Genomic DNA, 15,839 nt, shown 5'->3' with positions numbered 1-15,839 from the left:
AGTGACCCTCAAGGCAGCAGGGTCACCCTGCTTCCCCCACATGTGCCCGGTTGCTCACCCGAGGTGACCCAAACACAACAGCCCTGACCCGCGCCAGGTGTGTGCCTTCCACCTGCAGGCACTCACTGCTGCGTCGGGTGAACCCTTCCCCGGAGGGGAGCTGCTCCCCAGGGGCCAATGGGAAGTGAGGGGGCCCAGGGCTGGGGTGTGCATTGCCCCATGGTGAGGGTTCCAGAGCCATTATAGCAGGGTGGGGACCGTCCCCTGTGTGAGAGAGAGTAGGGGGCTGTTCCCCTCAGCTGTTAGTTGGGGGGCTGCTGAGTCTCCCCTTGCTGGCTATTTGGGGAAGCTTTGCTTCCCCTGCTTTCTTGCAGCTGTGGGTGGGGGAGGGGCCTTTGTCCCTCCCTCTTGTCCTCCCCCCCCCCCATTCTATGGGGTGTGCTCTGCTCCTAACCTGCCCCCCACCCAGTGTTTTTGTGAAGGGGGTTCTGACCCTGGCCATCTCCCCCTCCGTGCCCCCCATGTGTCTGTTCAGAGTGGGCTCTGTCCCAGCCCCTCAGTGGATGTGTAGATTGGAGAGGGGAATTTTCTCTGTGCCTAGTCCCTCCAGGGTGTTTTTTTATGGGCACCAAGGCCTTGTGTGAGGTGGGTAGAGACTGAGGCTCCAGTTTGCCTGTCGTGGAGAGCTCCGCTACGTGTGTGTAACCTCTTTGGGGTTGAGAGAGCATGGCCCTTTAAATCTCTGTCCTGAGGCGGAGGAGGGGAGTGCTGATTGTGCCTGAAGGAGGAAGTGCAGGGGAAGAGCGACAGCGTGGGTGTCCCGCACTCCCGACAGAAGGGCTGCAGCCCCAGGCCCTCGCAGAGCGAAGCAGCCCAGAAGCTGCCCGGAGCCGGGGAGGGACAGAGCAGCGACCGACCGGGGACACCAGGGCAGGAGCCAGGAGGAGCAGTGGGCCAGGAAGGAATCGTCCGAGAGAGACAGACCGGAGCTGGACCCAGCATCGCTGCTGCACGGGGCCGTGAGTACTGGAGCTTGTGGCCTTGCAGTGGGGCTAAGCAGGGAGGCTGTTAGCTGGTTCCGTGGGGAGGTGGTCGCTCTGTGTGGCTTTGCAGAGAGTGGCAGAGGGCCCCAGAGAGGTTTGCTGGGGAAAGTTCACTGGCTCCAAAGAGGACTAGAAGCACTCAAGACTCACCCCTGGACTGGAACTTTGCCCAGCACTCCCGAACTCGGAGTGCAGACATTGATCGGTGTCTGCCCTTTCAGACTGCTACCTCTGGGCCTGTGGGGCCTTGTGTTGAATGCAATTCTGTTTTACTGCTCTCCCTGTCTTTCCCCCTCTTATTTTTCTCCATTCATCCTCTGTGAATAAATATTTCCCTTTCCTGTATTGGCTGTACAATTCCCATGGGTGTTCACTTGGGGGGGGGGGTTGGAACAGGAGCCCCTGAGGTGAAAAAAGAAAAGGAGTACTTGTGGCACCTTAGAGACTAACCAATTTATTTGAGCATGAGCTTTCGTGAGCCACAGCTCACTTCATCAGATGCATACCGTGGAAACTGCAGCAGACTTTATATATACACAGAGAATATGAAACAATACCTCCTCCCACCCCACTGTCCTGCTGGTAATAGCTTATCTAAAGTAATCGTCAGGTTAGGCCATTTCCAGCACAAATCCAGGTTTTCTCACCCTCCACCCCCCCACACAAATTCACTCTCCTGCTGGTGATAGCCCATCCAAAGTGACAACTCTCCAAGTTTAAATCCAAGTTAAACCAGAACATCTGGGGGGGGAGGAAAAAACAAGAGGAAATAGGCTACCTTGCATAATCATTATGCAAGGTAGCCTATATGATTATGCAAGGTAGCCTATTTCCTCTTGTTTTTTCCTCCCGCCCCCCCCCCCCCCCCGATGTTCTGGTTTAACTTGGATTTAAACTTGGAGAGTGGTCAGTTTGGATGAGCTATTACCAGCAGGAGAGTGAGTTTGTGTGTGTATGGGGGTGGGTTTTTGGAGGGGGGTGAGGGAGTGAGAGAACCTGGATTTGTGCAGGAAATGGCCTAACTTGATTATCATGCACATTGTGTAAAGAGTTGTCACTTTGGATGGGCTATCACCAGCAGGAGAGTGAATTTGTGTCGGGGGGGTGGAGGGTGAGAAAACCTGGATTTGTGCTGGAAATGGCCTAACCTGACGATTACTTTAGATAAGCTATTACCAGCAGGACAGTGGGGTGGGAGGAGGTATTGTTTCATATTCTCTGTGTATATATAAAGTCTGCTGCAGTTTCCCCGGTATGCATCTGATGAAGTGAGCTGTGGCTCACGAAAGCTCATGCTCAAATAAATTGGTTAGTCTCTAAGGTGCCACAAGTACTCCTTTTCTTTTTGCGAATACAGACTAACACGGCTGTTACTCTGAAACCTGAGATGAAAAAGGGACTTTCCCTGCTGCCTTCCTGCGTGTGCCTTCTCTTGGCTAGAGCTGCCTGCAAAGCAGACCCCATCTGGCCACATGTGTCTGTGGGCACTGGAGTCTTTGATATTGGGGGGTGGGGTTGGATCCCCTGCTTTGGGGGTATGTTTTGGGAGAGAGCACGAGACAGTTTGTGCTATGCAGAGGCTGGGGGAGGGGGAGGGGGGAGGAATGCCAGAGTCCTTCTGCTTTTGCAAAGGGGGCCAAACTGCTTGGGTAGTGTGTTGGGTTGACAGCTTACCAAGGGTCCAGTTGTCATGGTTGCAAAAATATGGTGTAAATAAAAAAGGGAGGAATGATATAGACTGCATTAACTCATCCCTTGTATTCATTTTCCAAGAACAACAATCCCCATGCATTAATTTGCCAGACCACGTGTGAACCGACTGGCTGCCTACCAAGTGGCCCCTGTTCCAGTCATGGTCTGAGGTTGCTTTGCAGGCCCCTGCCTCTGTTTCCCTTCTCTTAAATGCAGGGCCTATGAACTTTGATTATCAGCACAAATTTATCTATGATTCATCTACACCGCAACTCAGAGCTGAATTTATTAACAGAAAATAGTTCCCAAAATTAAGTTCTCAGAATCCCCCTCAAGACCATATTCCTATGCCTTCTCTGCCTGAAAATTTTTCCATGAAGATTCAAGGTTTGTTACTGTGTTCTGTTCATTCCAAGCAGTTTCTGTAGTATTTTGCTCCCACTTCATAGTGGTGGTTAGTCTCCTTGAGCACTTCCTGCTCTGTAGCTTTCTGTTGCTCTTCACTGGGGAATCAGCTCCTAAATGCTCAGCTGGTTCTAATAATTAAACCCCACTCCTCATCTCAGCTCTGACAGGCAGGAGTAAATGGCCAAGGCTGGCTGATTCCAGACCTCCAGCCTTTAAAGGTGCAAGCTGTCCTATCCCACCCTGTGTAGAATCAATGAGGTTACAGCATTTCCATTCACACTGTGAGAAGAGTTTGGCATTTAGACCCTGCTAAGGGATAGTCAACATGACCATTTCAGATGGTAAGTGCCACCTAATACCTGTAAGCCAAAGTAGCTTCTTGATGTTTTCTTACAGTAGAAAAGTACATTCTCTTCCACATTTTCATAGGGGTCAAAAATAGCTGAGATTATCAGAACTGACAATAATGTCCAGAAGCTCCAACTGAGATCAGGGCATATTGTGCTAGGTACAGTATGTATACATAGTAAGCAACAGTCTTTGCCCCTAAAAGCTTACAAAAGATAGACAAAAGGTGAGAGAAGGGAAGTTTTATTTCCATTTTACAGATGGGGAGCTGAAGAAAAGAGACACCAAGTTACTTACCCAAAATACACAGGAAGTCTGTGGCAAAGCCAGCAATTGAACCCATATCTTCTGAGTCCCAGTTTAGTGCCTTTACTACAAGACCATCCTTTCTTTCATTTTGTTTACTTCCTGTTGCTGCCCCGCCCCACCCCAGCTACCTCTTGGCTGAGGAGAAGCTTGGGCAATTTTAATTGTAAATGAGAATTTTTCAGAAAGTTTGGCTCATGCAAGATAAGAGACTGTCTCCTTCTGGTCCTTATCTGATGTGAGAACAACTTGCCACCGTTTCTTCTATCCCTCTAGCAAGGTAGTTTGTCAGATCCTACAAACACATGCACATCAGCAACTTTATTCACATGAGTAATCCCACTGAAGTTGTTGGGATTATTTTTGTGAGTAAATGTCACTCACATTCATGCCCTAAGTGTCTGCAGCTGCAGGCTCTATTACAGGGATGCACATAATGTAGTCCAAGAGTCAAAGAAAACAGCAGCATCCTTAAATGCAGCCCTTGTAGTTCAGGGTAAGGATAAGCTAATCAATGAAAGATTTTTAGTTGATTAGTTTATCCTTACCCTGAACTATAAGGGCTGGTGCACTGAAACAATAGCCCTTGTCATTTTGATAACTGTAGCCTTCTCCTACCTGGCCTCTCTGCCTGCCTCTCAGGTCTCTCCAGTCAAGTCAGACCAAAATCTATCCATTTCTCTCACCAGTCCAACCTTTCACCTCCCTCCCTGCTTGAATCTCCCATTTGGCTTCTGTCTCTTACTTTGTAATGTTTAAACTCATCTTCCTCTGTAATGTCCTTACTACTGAATATTGTCCCATGCTACGTGTTAGCTCTCATTTTGTCCTCTACTCATTCCCTACACTCTTCCCCGTTGCGCCATGCAGCTCCTTTCCCCCATTTTCTTTCAGTACTTTTCCCATGCTAGCCCCAATGACTATTTAGGTTTATACATCCATCTACATCACATCTGAGCGCGTTAGTTTCTGCCATCTGGTTCTTTTTCTTGACTTCATGGTCAAGTGCCCTTTCTCTCCACCTTCAAATTCCTGCTTAAAAGTCCCCTTCAAGTAACCCTATTTCTATTATCATAATTAATACCTTCACTGACCCTCCATCCCATTTGCCACTGCCCTATGTTTTATTTAGATTGAAAGCTCTTTGGGGGCAAGGAATGCACATTATATTTTCTATAGAGTGCTGCATAAATTAATGATTGTATCTAAAAGTATTATAAGTTTCTATTCCTATAAATCACAGTGGAATAGAAACTTATTATACATTTAGCGACAATCGCTACTTTACGCAGCACTCTACAGAAGACAGAAGTATGGTAAGTGCTCAGCTGCAAAGTACACACACATTCTATGAACTTTGGCCCAATTTTTTGATGGAAGGGGAATAAACAGCCATTTGACTTCTATAATAAATCAATTTCTCTCACTGGAGCCTTGAAGATTTTGAAAGTTGGAATAAGCAGAGTCTCCCTTAGGAGATAAAGTGTTTGGAAGTTGATTCACATCACCTTGTGCACTATTAAGAAGATATGTGCAATCACACATCATTGTAGATTTATGACACTGAATCTCGAGGGCATTTAACCTATTGTAGTTTGGAGGAATCTGGCTAGTGGTTAAGTCGCTTGCAGTTATTGCGACATCCCTGAATGAAATCTAGGAACCAAAAATTGCCCATCTCCCAAAAGGCCAATGATTCACTTACTTAGGTACTCGGTCTCTAATAGTGGGAAATGCTGTATGCTTCCAAGGAAGGTGTAAAAACCTGAGAATGCACCTATTTGTGCAAGAAAGAGTCTCTTCTTGATTTCACAGGGGGATTCCTTGAAGCAGTAGGATTGCGAGTCTTTTTTTTCTCTCCCACCATATTTAGAACACAGCAGAATTACCCATTTTATCAACACATAACATTCTGCTAAAGTCCTGCAAAACTAAGCAAACAACTTTTCAGTGCTTACCTTATACAGGAAGTGGTACAGCCTTAAGTCTGACAACTTCTTTTGTTTGTTGTGTGTGCACTCTGCTATTGTTGAGTTCTGTAAGAGAGCTGGTGTAACAGTTATATTGGTAACAAACTTTGCAGCACATAGCCTTATGAAATTTCCTTGTCTGGACTCCTTTTTTTTTTTTTTTTTTTAATCCCTTAATAAGCTTGTATTAGCATTTTGGATTTGCAGTGGCTTAATCTTGACGTGATGTCATACCAAAGACTTGCAATGGCTTCTTCAAGAGAACTTTATAACAATGACAAGTTACATTTATGGATTCCAGTAATGTAGTGAAATCACAAAGAAGAGTGAACTCCAGGCATGGTTATGGCTGGAGCCAATAATTTATATTGAGTAAGATTTGAGAAGCATATTAACTTCCTAAAGTATGTATGTATTTCTGGTAATTAAACAAAATGAGGAAAAGAACATCACTTGTTACCATTGTAGACCTGATTAGCCTTTCCACCTATGCTAAAGTGTGGCTGAAGTGTTGGATTTGTGCATAATCTGTCACTTTGGCCTTATCTAAAAATCAGTGTATACTTTAGGAAGTTATTCCTCAGAGGCTTCACTCAGAAGTGCAATAGCTAATTGAAATGCTGAAGTTCACAATTAAGAGATACCCCTGGGGGAGACTTCCAAATGGGACGGTCTCTGAATACAGACTTAGTTAAAAAGTTATTTTAAGGCAGAGGTCCCTAAACTGTGCAGTGCGCCCCCCCAAGGGGGACATGGACGAACGTTCAGGGGAGTGCGGCGGGGGGCTGGGAGGGAGCACCACCCAACTCTGCTCCTGGTCCCAGCTGCTGGCTCTGTGCCCGGGGCCCTGGCTGCCAGCTCCACGCCCGCCCCAGCTGTGTCTCCAGCCTTGGACCCCTTACCTCTGTCTGTGTCTCTCCCCCCGCCCAGATCTGCGACCCTGTTCCTGGCCCACTCTGGGTGGGAGGGGTGCAGACAGGATAAAGGAGGGTGTGACCCTGAAAAGTTTGGGGACCTCTATTTTAAGGGCACTGAATGGTTGATCTTCTTGACTGCTAAGTGTACTCTGAATTCTATAGTAAAATATTTATTCCACTATGTAAAAAGAATATAGTTGAAATCTTACTTTGTTTAAAAAAAAAGGCCCAGAACAAATTATAGTATTTAATATTAAACGTCATTTTTTTATTTTTCATCTGTATTGTAAAGCTAGTCCAAATAAGGAGTTGGATTGGAATTGAGCCCTGGGTTAAATTTTTGACTTTGTCACAGACTTCCTCTGTGACCTTGGGCAAGTCACTCTCTCACAATGCCTCTTTCCCCATCTGTAAAATAGGGGTAACAGTAGTTCCTTCTCCCACCTTTTGTCTTGTCTGTTTAGACTGTAAACTCATCAAAGTAGAGACTGTCACAGCACCTAACACAAGGGAGCCCTGACTTTGGCTGGGGCCTCTAGGCATGACTCTGAAATAAATAAAGAATCACAATATATGTAAGGAACACAGGCCTGTGCTTCTGAGGTGCTTAGTACCAAGAGCCACATCAGACTTCATTCTGAAGTTCAGCCGCTCTAAAAATTTGGCCTTGTATCCTGGGAAATGTGGTTTGAGTTTAATAGAGCCACAATTTAAGAACTGGTTTCAGAGTAACAGCCGTGTTAGTCTGTATTCGCAAAAAGAAAAGGAGTACTTGTGGCACCTTAGAGACTAACCAATTTATTTGAGCATGAGCTTTCGTGAGCTACAGCTCACTTCATCGGATGCATACCATGGAAACTGCAGCAGACTTTATATATACACAGAGAATATGAAACAATACCTCCTCCCACCCCACTGTCCTGCTGGTAATAGCTTATCTAAAGTGATCATCAGGTTAGGCCATTTCCAGCACAAATCCAGGTTTTCTCACCCTCCACCCCCCTACACAAATTCACTCTCCTGCTGGTGATAGCCCATCCAAAGTGACAACTCTTTACACAATGTGCATGATAATCAAGTTAGGCCATTTCCTGCACAAACCCAGGTTCTCTCACTCCCTCACCCCCCTCCAAAAACCCACCCCCATACACACACAAACTCACTCTCCTGCTGGTAATAGCTCATCCAAACTGACCACTCTCCAAGTTTAAATCCAAGTTAAACCAGAACATCGGGGGTGGGGGGTAGGAAAAAACAAGAGGAAATAGGCTACCTTGCATAATGACTTAGCCACTCCCAGTCTCTATTTAAGCCTAAATTAATAGTATCCAATTTGCAAATGAATTCCAATTCAGCAGTTTCTCGCTGGAGTCTGGATTTGAAGTTTTTTTGTTTTAAGATAGCGACCTTCATGTCTGTGATTGCGTGACCAGAGAGATTGAAGTGTTCTCCGACTGGTTTATGAATGTTATAATTCTTGACATCTGATTTGTATCCATTTATTCTTTTACGTAGAGACTGTCCAGTTTGACCAATGTACATGGCAGAGGGGCATTGCTGGCACATGATGGCATATATCGATTGCATCCTAAGAACATTGAAATTTGTAACAGAAGTATTCTGGCATTGCAAGCAAATGTGATTTAGTGGAACCAAACCTCTGTAGGGACTGTCAGTTAATTCTAAATAGGTGGGGAGGTTTTAAGGGTAATACTTCCTAATCCCCCTTGCAAACCAATGTTCATAGTGTCATCCTTTCTCATGCAAGGAACCCAATAGCAATAACTGCATGAATAAGACTATTCCCTGGAGAAAGGGCTTGAAGCATAAGTTCTCTCATGAGGTTCACCAAAAGCTGTCACGTATGTATACTTCCAAACAGTGCCACCACTATAACATCTGGCTGCCCAATATGAAATCCACTCAAACAGTACCATTTGCAATGGGAATTCTGGGTGGAAAGGCTACAGGATTGCATGCAGAAGATTTTGAATTTTATTTAAAAAATAACAAGTAGGAAAAACTTTAACAGAAATTCTTTGTTTCTGTGCACATGAAACATACATGTTGGGATGAGAAATTGCTACAGTTCTAAAGCTTTGATTCTCTTAAAATCTGAAACTTTTCTAATCAGCATATTAAAAACAGAGGAAAATGAATCAGAAGACCGGTGCTGGGAAATCAGATTGTATAGTTCAATTAGTTAACACTCTATTACAGGAAACCTGAGCTTCTCATCTCCTTGAGAAATCATGTTCTAGTAAATATAAAAATAGCTATTTAATGAACATATAATATGCATTTCCTGAAATTATTTATTTTTTCCTCTGTATTTCCTGAAAATGTGTTTTAATTTTTCTATTATGAAATACCAATGGGGCACCATTAATTCAAAAGGGTATTCTGTGCTATGGCTAACACTTTGTATTTTCCCTTCTAGGGAAAAAGCTCCCCTTCCCCCACACTCCAAGTTGTCCAATTTGCAGTTAGATTGTGTGGTAGATACTAAGAATGAAATGACAGAAGGGCTCTAAAAGCAGCAGCCATTTTTTGTTCTTTACTACTGCTTTGGAAACAGTCATTTGAAAAGGTTCTGAATTTATTTTTTTATTTGGCACTTGTGCAAAAAAGGTGGCACTTTCTTTTGGAGAGGAGATTTTATGTAGATCTGCAAGTGCATTCTGTGTGTGGTTAACCTGTTGCCAACTGCAAGTATGTCTGGTTTTTGGGTTTTTTTACTTGAATGATCTGCTGTTTAGAGATGGGAGAGTATCAGAAGTAATTGGTGTAGGTCCCTCTTTCCTTCTTTCAAATAATAACCAACATTTAGCTCAGCAGGTTTTGTTATCCAGTTTATTTATGAGGGGTAAATATTTACACAAAAGGTAAAACTGAGATCAATATTTAATCCTAGGGACAAATAACTTGCTCAGCAATGTTTCCACTATAGCCATTAATTTCAGAAATGTAGCAGTTTTCCTTTGGAATCAGCGCTCTAAATGGAGATTATGAAGTACTCATGAGGGGCACAGTACAAAGGCACACTTGCAGACAATGCATGCCCAAGAAGTTTACAGTTTAAAATGCAGACACTGATAAGGCAAGACTTACTGGGAGACACAGAAGAGAAGGCGGTTAGAGCATTAAATATATTTTCTAATCAAACCTTCTTTTCCTTCTCACACTCTTCCTTAAAAATAATGGAATGGAGAGGTCAGTTAACTGCTTGTGGGCCTGTTGTCAGAGTCCTCAGAAATTATTTGAATTAGGAGATTAAGGAGCCCTGATGATGCATTGAGATTGCAAGGTCATTTAGCAGTGGTGCCCAACCTTACTACATGAGAGGTCCACATAACCCTAGGCACAACCTTGTGTGGGTAAAACAGATTCTACATATTTTAGTAAGATTTAAAGTCACCTGTAATTACATTTTAAATTCAGCCTGTTTTGTATATAGACAGGTTGTTTCTATGTACAGTATTGTCTATTTAAAAAACAAAGAAATCAATCAATAAAATGAATATCAGGATGATAGAAAACAGGAAAAAAAACCCAGTAAAGAACAAATAACCGTCTTCCTATTCACAAATAAAGAGTGCACTTTCTGAGTTAGTGAGAAGTCTAAGGTGATTTCTCAGCAATCGGTTTGTTGAAGTTTGGCTCAAAGTTAGAGACACTCATCTGAAGTATAGCAGGCAGGTGGTCGTCTGTTAGGAGGTACCACAGCTTAGACTTATTCTGCTTCATAACTGAGAACATTTGTTCGCAGATGTATGTGCTGCCGAAAATTGTGCACATTCGTCGAGCAAATTTTGGAACCAATCATTGGGCAGCAGTGAGGAAAACTCCACCAGTTTCTTTTTGTGAAACACATCTTTTAAATAGCAGTTAAATGGCAGTTCAGTCAATTCCATTTGCAGAGAGACAAGGACATTATCCTCGTTAGCAACAAAAGGGTTTTCAACAGACAGATGTCACTTGTGTATGACTTGAATTCAGAAAATCTGACCTCAAAATTCTGATCCAAGAGGCCTAATAATTTTACCATTTGGGCACAGTTCGGTGTGCACCTTTGTTTTCATCAGACTTTCCCTGTGTTTCATGTCACAGTCTCTCTCGATGTTATATTCCTTCCATACTGCAGCTGTTTCTTTACAAATCAGACCTACTGATTTGTCTTGATGGGGCACAAAAAAGAATTGATTGGTCCACTTAACTTGAAAAACACAATGTTCAATGCCCACATTCTGTTTTTTGTCGGAGGCATTTTCGCATCCATCCGTCAAATGTATTGCATCTGGGACAGGCTATAGCTAATCTGCGCATGTCCAAAGGCGTCTTCCTGAATTTTTATAGCAACAATCACTAAGGAAGTGCGTACTTAATTGGTCTGGTTAGCCTACAGCTGAGCTGCGGTTATTATTTACAAGATTGCGCTTATATGAAACATGACACCACTTTTTTTTTAATTAAACTCATTCTTTATCACAGTTTCTGATACTTCCTTGTGTAAACTACAATGATGTAAACATGACAAGAAAACGCTAATGAATTGGTGGTTAGTCTATTGTGTTGAAGCAAGCTGTGGGCCTTATGAAATGCTCTGGTGGGCTGTGTTCGGCCCGCAGGCTGCAGGTTGGGCACCCATGAAGTAGTGCACAAGAAACAAAATTGTAGAAGGCACGAATTCAGTTCAGCCCCAGTCTTCCATTTTTAGCCTTACTTTATTCACGTAAGTAGTTCCAATTATGATAATAGGACTGAAGTAAGGCAAGGAGGATTTGATCCATAATTGACCACATAGGTATCAGGATGTCTTCCTTTCTGAATGTTTGCACTAATATATGGAAGAAATGTAGCTGTCATATAGCATTTTTCATCAGTAGATCTCAAAACAATTTGAAAAATAGGAAAGTATAACTGTCCCCATTTTAAAGACGCGTGAACTGATGCATAGAGAGGCGAAGGGACTTGCTCAAGGTTACCCAATAGCCAAGCCAGGAATAGAACTCAGGACTCCCGAGTCCCAATTCAGTGCTTTTTCCAGTAGGCCACATTACACCATAAAACATTAGGAACTCTAAACATGCTTCGAGTTGGTTAGTTCTTCAAAGTGAAACCTGCTGGTCCTGCTAGAAAGAAAAGATACACTCATTCTTAAGCAGTGTCCTCAAACTTTGTGTTTGAGGAGTGTTTAAAAATATGAATAAGGAAACTAGATTGCAATGTAGCTATAAAATTTAGCTTATTTTGTATAAAACAGATTAGCACATTCTAACAACACCAGCTATCAAAATTGCATTACAGTATTGGTGAGAGGCTCTCAGACATGTATTGTTCACTGGATTTACTCCGGTTTTACAAATGATAAATATGAAAGGGCTTTTTGTAATCCAGTGTAACATGTAATCTGGTGTCTCCTCCACTAACATCAGAAATAAATTGAAGTTTTTGCATATTTTGTATTCCAAAGCTATTTTCATGTAACTTGTTTTTCCTTAGCCTCTGTACTTCTCTGTCTTTTATTACGTGATTTTAAAGTTAAAATAAATTGAAAAGAAATCTAATAATAATCAACAAGCTTTCCCATCATCAAGGCAGCATGTGATGGGGCTGAATTAAGGCCTGATCCTGTAAACACTTATTTGTGAGTTTAGTCCCATTGACTGCAGTAGTGCTATTTAGTAGGTAGCACTAAGCTCACTAGTATAGTCGTTCAGGACCCTACACTACACTGCTGGTTTGTTTGCTTTTACGCAAATAGAATATTTTTTGTTGTAAACAAAATATTCAAAAAATCAAAAATGATTTTTTTTATTCCAAACAGTACCTATGCAATAATCTGAGCTTGAGCTATTGTGATATCCAGAGTGAGGGTAACACTGTATATTGTGCTGCATAGTTTCATTTTGTGCACCCTATTTGTTACAAACTGTATCCTGAACTATTTTACATGTGTAACTAATGAAGGTATGAAGAGAGATCAATAACAGCAGAGGCAGAGAGAGATTGAGGTATAAGCAAAGGAGGAAACAAGTTTTTTGTTTTTTATTTGAAATGTAAGGCGAGATGGACGGTTGATGTGAGTTGAAGAGATACAGGAAGGCGGTTCCAGGTGACAGGAGTTGCAGAGAAGGAAGCTATTGCATTAACAGCGGAGAGATTGTTTGAAGGGGCAAAGAAGAAGGTAGTGCTTAATGAGTGGAGTGAAGGAGCAGAAAGAAGTAGAGACAAATAAGGGCCACGAGGTTGCCTGGAATAAATCCATGGAGGTTTTTTAAAACCAGGACAGCCATTTTTAGCTGGTTTTGGAAATGAATAGGGGACCCAATGTTTGAAAACCTGTGGGGGTACGGTTCCATATGTCTGAGACCCTGTCTGAATGCAGGAGACTGGCATAAAGTGACTGAATACCGAGAACTCTACGAAACAAGAACTTGGGTTTGAACATGGTAGTGAAATCTAAGATATTATGTAGCATTTCAGAGGGGAAAACAAAGAGGGTAGGTTGATTATAGGAGGTTGTAAGAACAAAGGATTATGCAATTGGATCATTCCTGACTGCTATTACTCAGCCAGCGTGTTTATGAACACAGAAAGACAGTCTTACAGGATCCTTCTGTGATCAGGATTTTCTTGTGTATTAAAGAGTTCATTAATCCTTGAATCTAGTGCAGCATCAGTTTTCCTTTTCTAACAACGTAGGAACAAACGGCAACTTGACAGAGGTCCAAGTTACTTTGTAGTTTCTGTGTCACGGTATTGCCCTGATCCTGCAATCAGAGCTATGTGAGCAGACCTGTGTGCCTGTGCAGAGCCTGATTGACTTAAGTATGGCTAAATATGGTTATAAATCCTGAACTTCAGGCACCTATGTCATACTATGTGGGTGAGCACAATATAAATACCAAAATGTAGGTCTGAGAAACTGGCCCTTTAGAATCTAATCACTGTGCTTGCAAAATGCCATCTTAGCCCAGAGCAAGCTCAGCTGACCCTGTGCAGCAATCAAATCTTTTTCTGGAAAGTGGCTTCTCCTCAAAGAAAATTGTGTGTAACCATGTGTTGCCACTTACATTGTGTCCTTGTGACCTCACCTGCATGGATGAAACTTCATGTCTGTATATGGTAATAGTTGGACGGAAAGCAGATACTAAGAGAAGATACCTTGCTTCCCTGGTGCAAAGCATTTTTTTGGGGAACAGATCCTCACAAGCCTCATTCCACTTCAAGAGATGGCTCATCCCAAGTTGAGGACAGAAATAAATCTAAAGAAGAAACTCTTGCAATGTGAGGTAATTTGGATAAATGCATTGCCAGCTTTATCACTGCTCTGATTGAAAGAGGAGTTTAATATGGTTTGTCCTTTGCCATTTAAAAAATATTTCCCTGCACTTACCCGTTATTTTCACATTGCTTGTTATGGGATTTCCCTGCAGCCTCTAGTAGAATTGTAGCTAATAACATAGTGAGCCTGTTAGATTATGTTGCCTGTGAAGCAATACTGGATGCCTCTGTTAGTTCTTCAAACAGGAAGATAAAAAGAATAAGTCCTACTGCTAAAATGATCTTGAATGGTACTACTACAGCTGTATACTTTGAGTGAGGCTCAAAAACTTACTAAGCAGGTTCAAAAAACTTACTAAGCACCTATTAGTTAGACTCAGCAGTGTTTCTCAAATGCAGCCATCAGGGGCTTTTCTTGCGGCCACAGCCTGCTGAGCGATGACGGGGGTGGCGGGGGGGAGAGGGAGAGAAATCAGGGGCCCCTCAATTGGGACCACCAGCAGGGGTTGGGCCCTGCCCCCCTTTGTAGACAAACAACAGAGGAGCAAGCAGACAGTGAGTTCCCCACTTTCCAGGGGCAGTGGGGTCAGGCTTCAGCCCTGGGGTGATGAGTTGCAGGCTCCACGGCATGGTGGTGGGCTCCATCCCTAGGCTCACCACCCCTCCCCATCACCCCTGGTCCCTGCTGCCTCCTCCAGCCTTGGGCTGCGGCCGCCCGGTTACAGGCTTTGGCTTTGACCCTGGCTCACTGCCTCTTTCCCCCCCCCCCCCCCATTGCCCCTAGCCCCAGCTGCCTTCTCCGGTCCTGAGCTTTGGCCATGTGGTGGTGGACTCCATCCCCCAGCCACAGGGCTTTGGGCTTGGGCCCCAGGATCTGGTCGCAGGGCTTGGGTCCCAAGGCTCTGGCCACCACCCTCAGCAGCGTGATAGTGGGTGCCTCCCTGACTCCTCTCACACAAACACCCATCGCCCCTGGTCCCCATTGCCTCCCTACCCAGAGCTTAATTTGTCCCCAGGCTTGCTGGGGCTGAGCAAATCTACTGTGAAAATCTGATATTTGTATAAAGAAAAGGAGTACTTGTGGCACCTTAAAGACTAACCAATTTATTTGAGCATAAGCTTTCGTGAGCTACAGCTGACTTCATTGGATGCATACTGTGGAAAATACAGAAGATGTTTTTATACACACAAACCATGAAAAAATGGGTGTTTATCACTACAAAAGGTTCTCTCTCCCCCCACCCTACTCTCCTGTTGGTAATAGCTTATCTAAAGTGATCACTCTCCTTACAATGTGTATGATAATCAAGGTGGGCCATTTCCAGCACAAATCCAGGGTTTAACAAGAATGTCTGAGGAACAGTGGGAGGGGGGAGGAATAAACAAGGGAAAATAGGTTACTTTTTATAATAACTCAACCATTCCCAGTCTCTATTCAAGCCTAAGTTAATTGTATCCAATTTGCAAATTAATTCCAATTCAGCAGTCTCGTTGGAGTCTGTTTTTGAAGTTTTTTTGTTGAAGGATAGTCACTTTGAGATCAGAAATCGAGTGACCAGAGATTGAAGTGTTCTCCAACTGGTTTTTGAATGTTATAATTCTTGACATCTGATTTGTGTCCATTTATTCTTTTACGTAGAGACTGTCCACTTTGACCAATGTACATGGCAGAGGGGCATTGCTGGCACATGATGGCATATATCACATTGGTGGATGTGCAGGTGAATGAGCCTTTGATAGTGTGGCTGATGTGATTAGGCCCTGTGATGGTGTCCCCTGAATAGATATGTGGGCACAGTTGGCAATGGGCTTTGTTGCAAGGATAGGTTCCTGGGTTAGTGGTTCTGTTGTGTGGTATGTGGTTGCTG

At 43.4% G+C, this 15,839-nt stretch overlaps 1 protein-coding gene across 6 annotated transcripts in view; it reads left to right on the top strand.

Annotated features, from left to right (window-relative positions):
• The first annotated feature begins 803 nt into the window (after window positions 1–803).
• The window catches only part of LOC144272153 (leucine-zipper-like transcriptional regulator 1), an 81,589-nt gene continuing 66,553 nt past the window's right edge, over window positions 804–15,839 (top strand). For all 6 annotated transcript variants that reach the window (XM_077830037.1, XM_077830034.1, XM_077830029.1 and 3 more), the window contains exon 1: window positions 804–1,019. The gene's annotated coding sequence lies outside the window, so the exon portion shown is untranslated. The remainder of the gene's footprint in view (window positions 1,020–15,839) is intronic.

The sequence above is a fragment of the Eretmochelys imbricata genome, chromosome 11 (assembly GCF_965152235.1).
Source record: "Eretmochelys imbricata isolate rEreImb1 chromosome 11, rEreImb1.hap1, whole genome shotgun sequence".
Classification (NCBI taxonomy): domain Eukaryota; kingdom Metazoa; phylum Chordata; order Testudines; family Cheloniidae; genus Eretmochelys; species Eretmochelys imbricata.
Note: the sequence above shows the minus strand (reverse complement) of the source record. Positions and strands in the feature narration are given on the sequence as shown.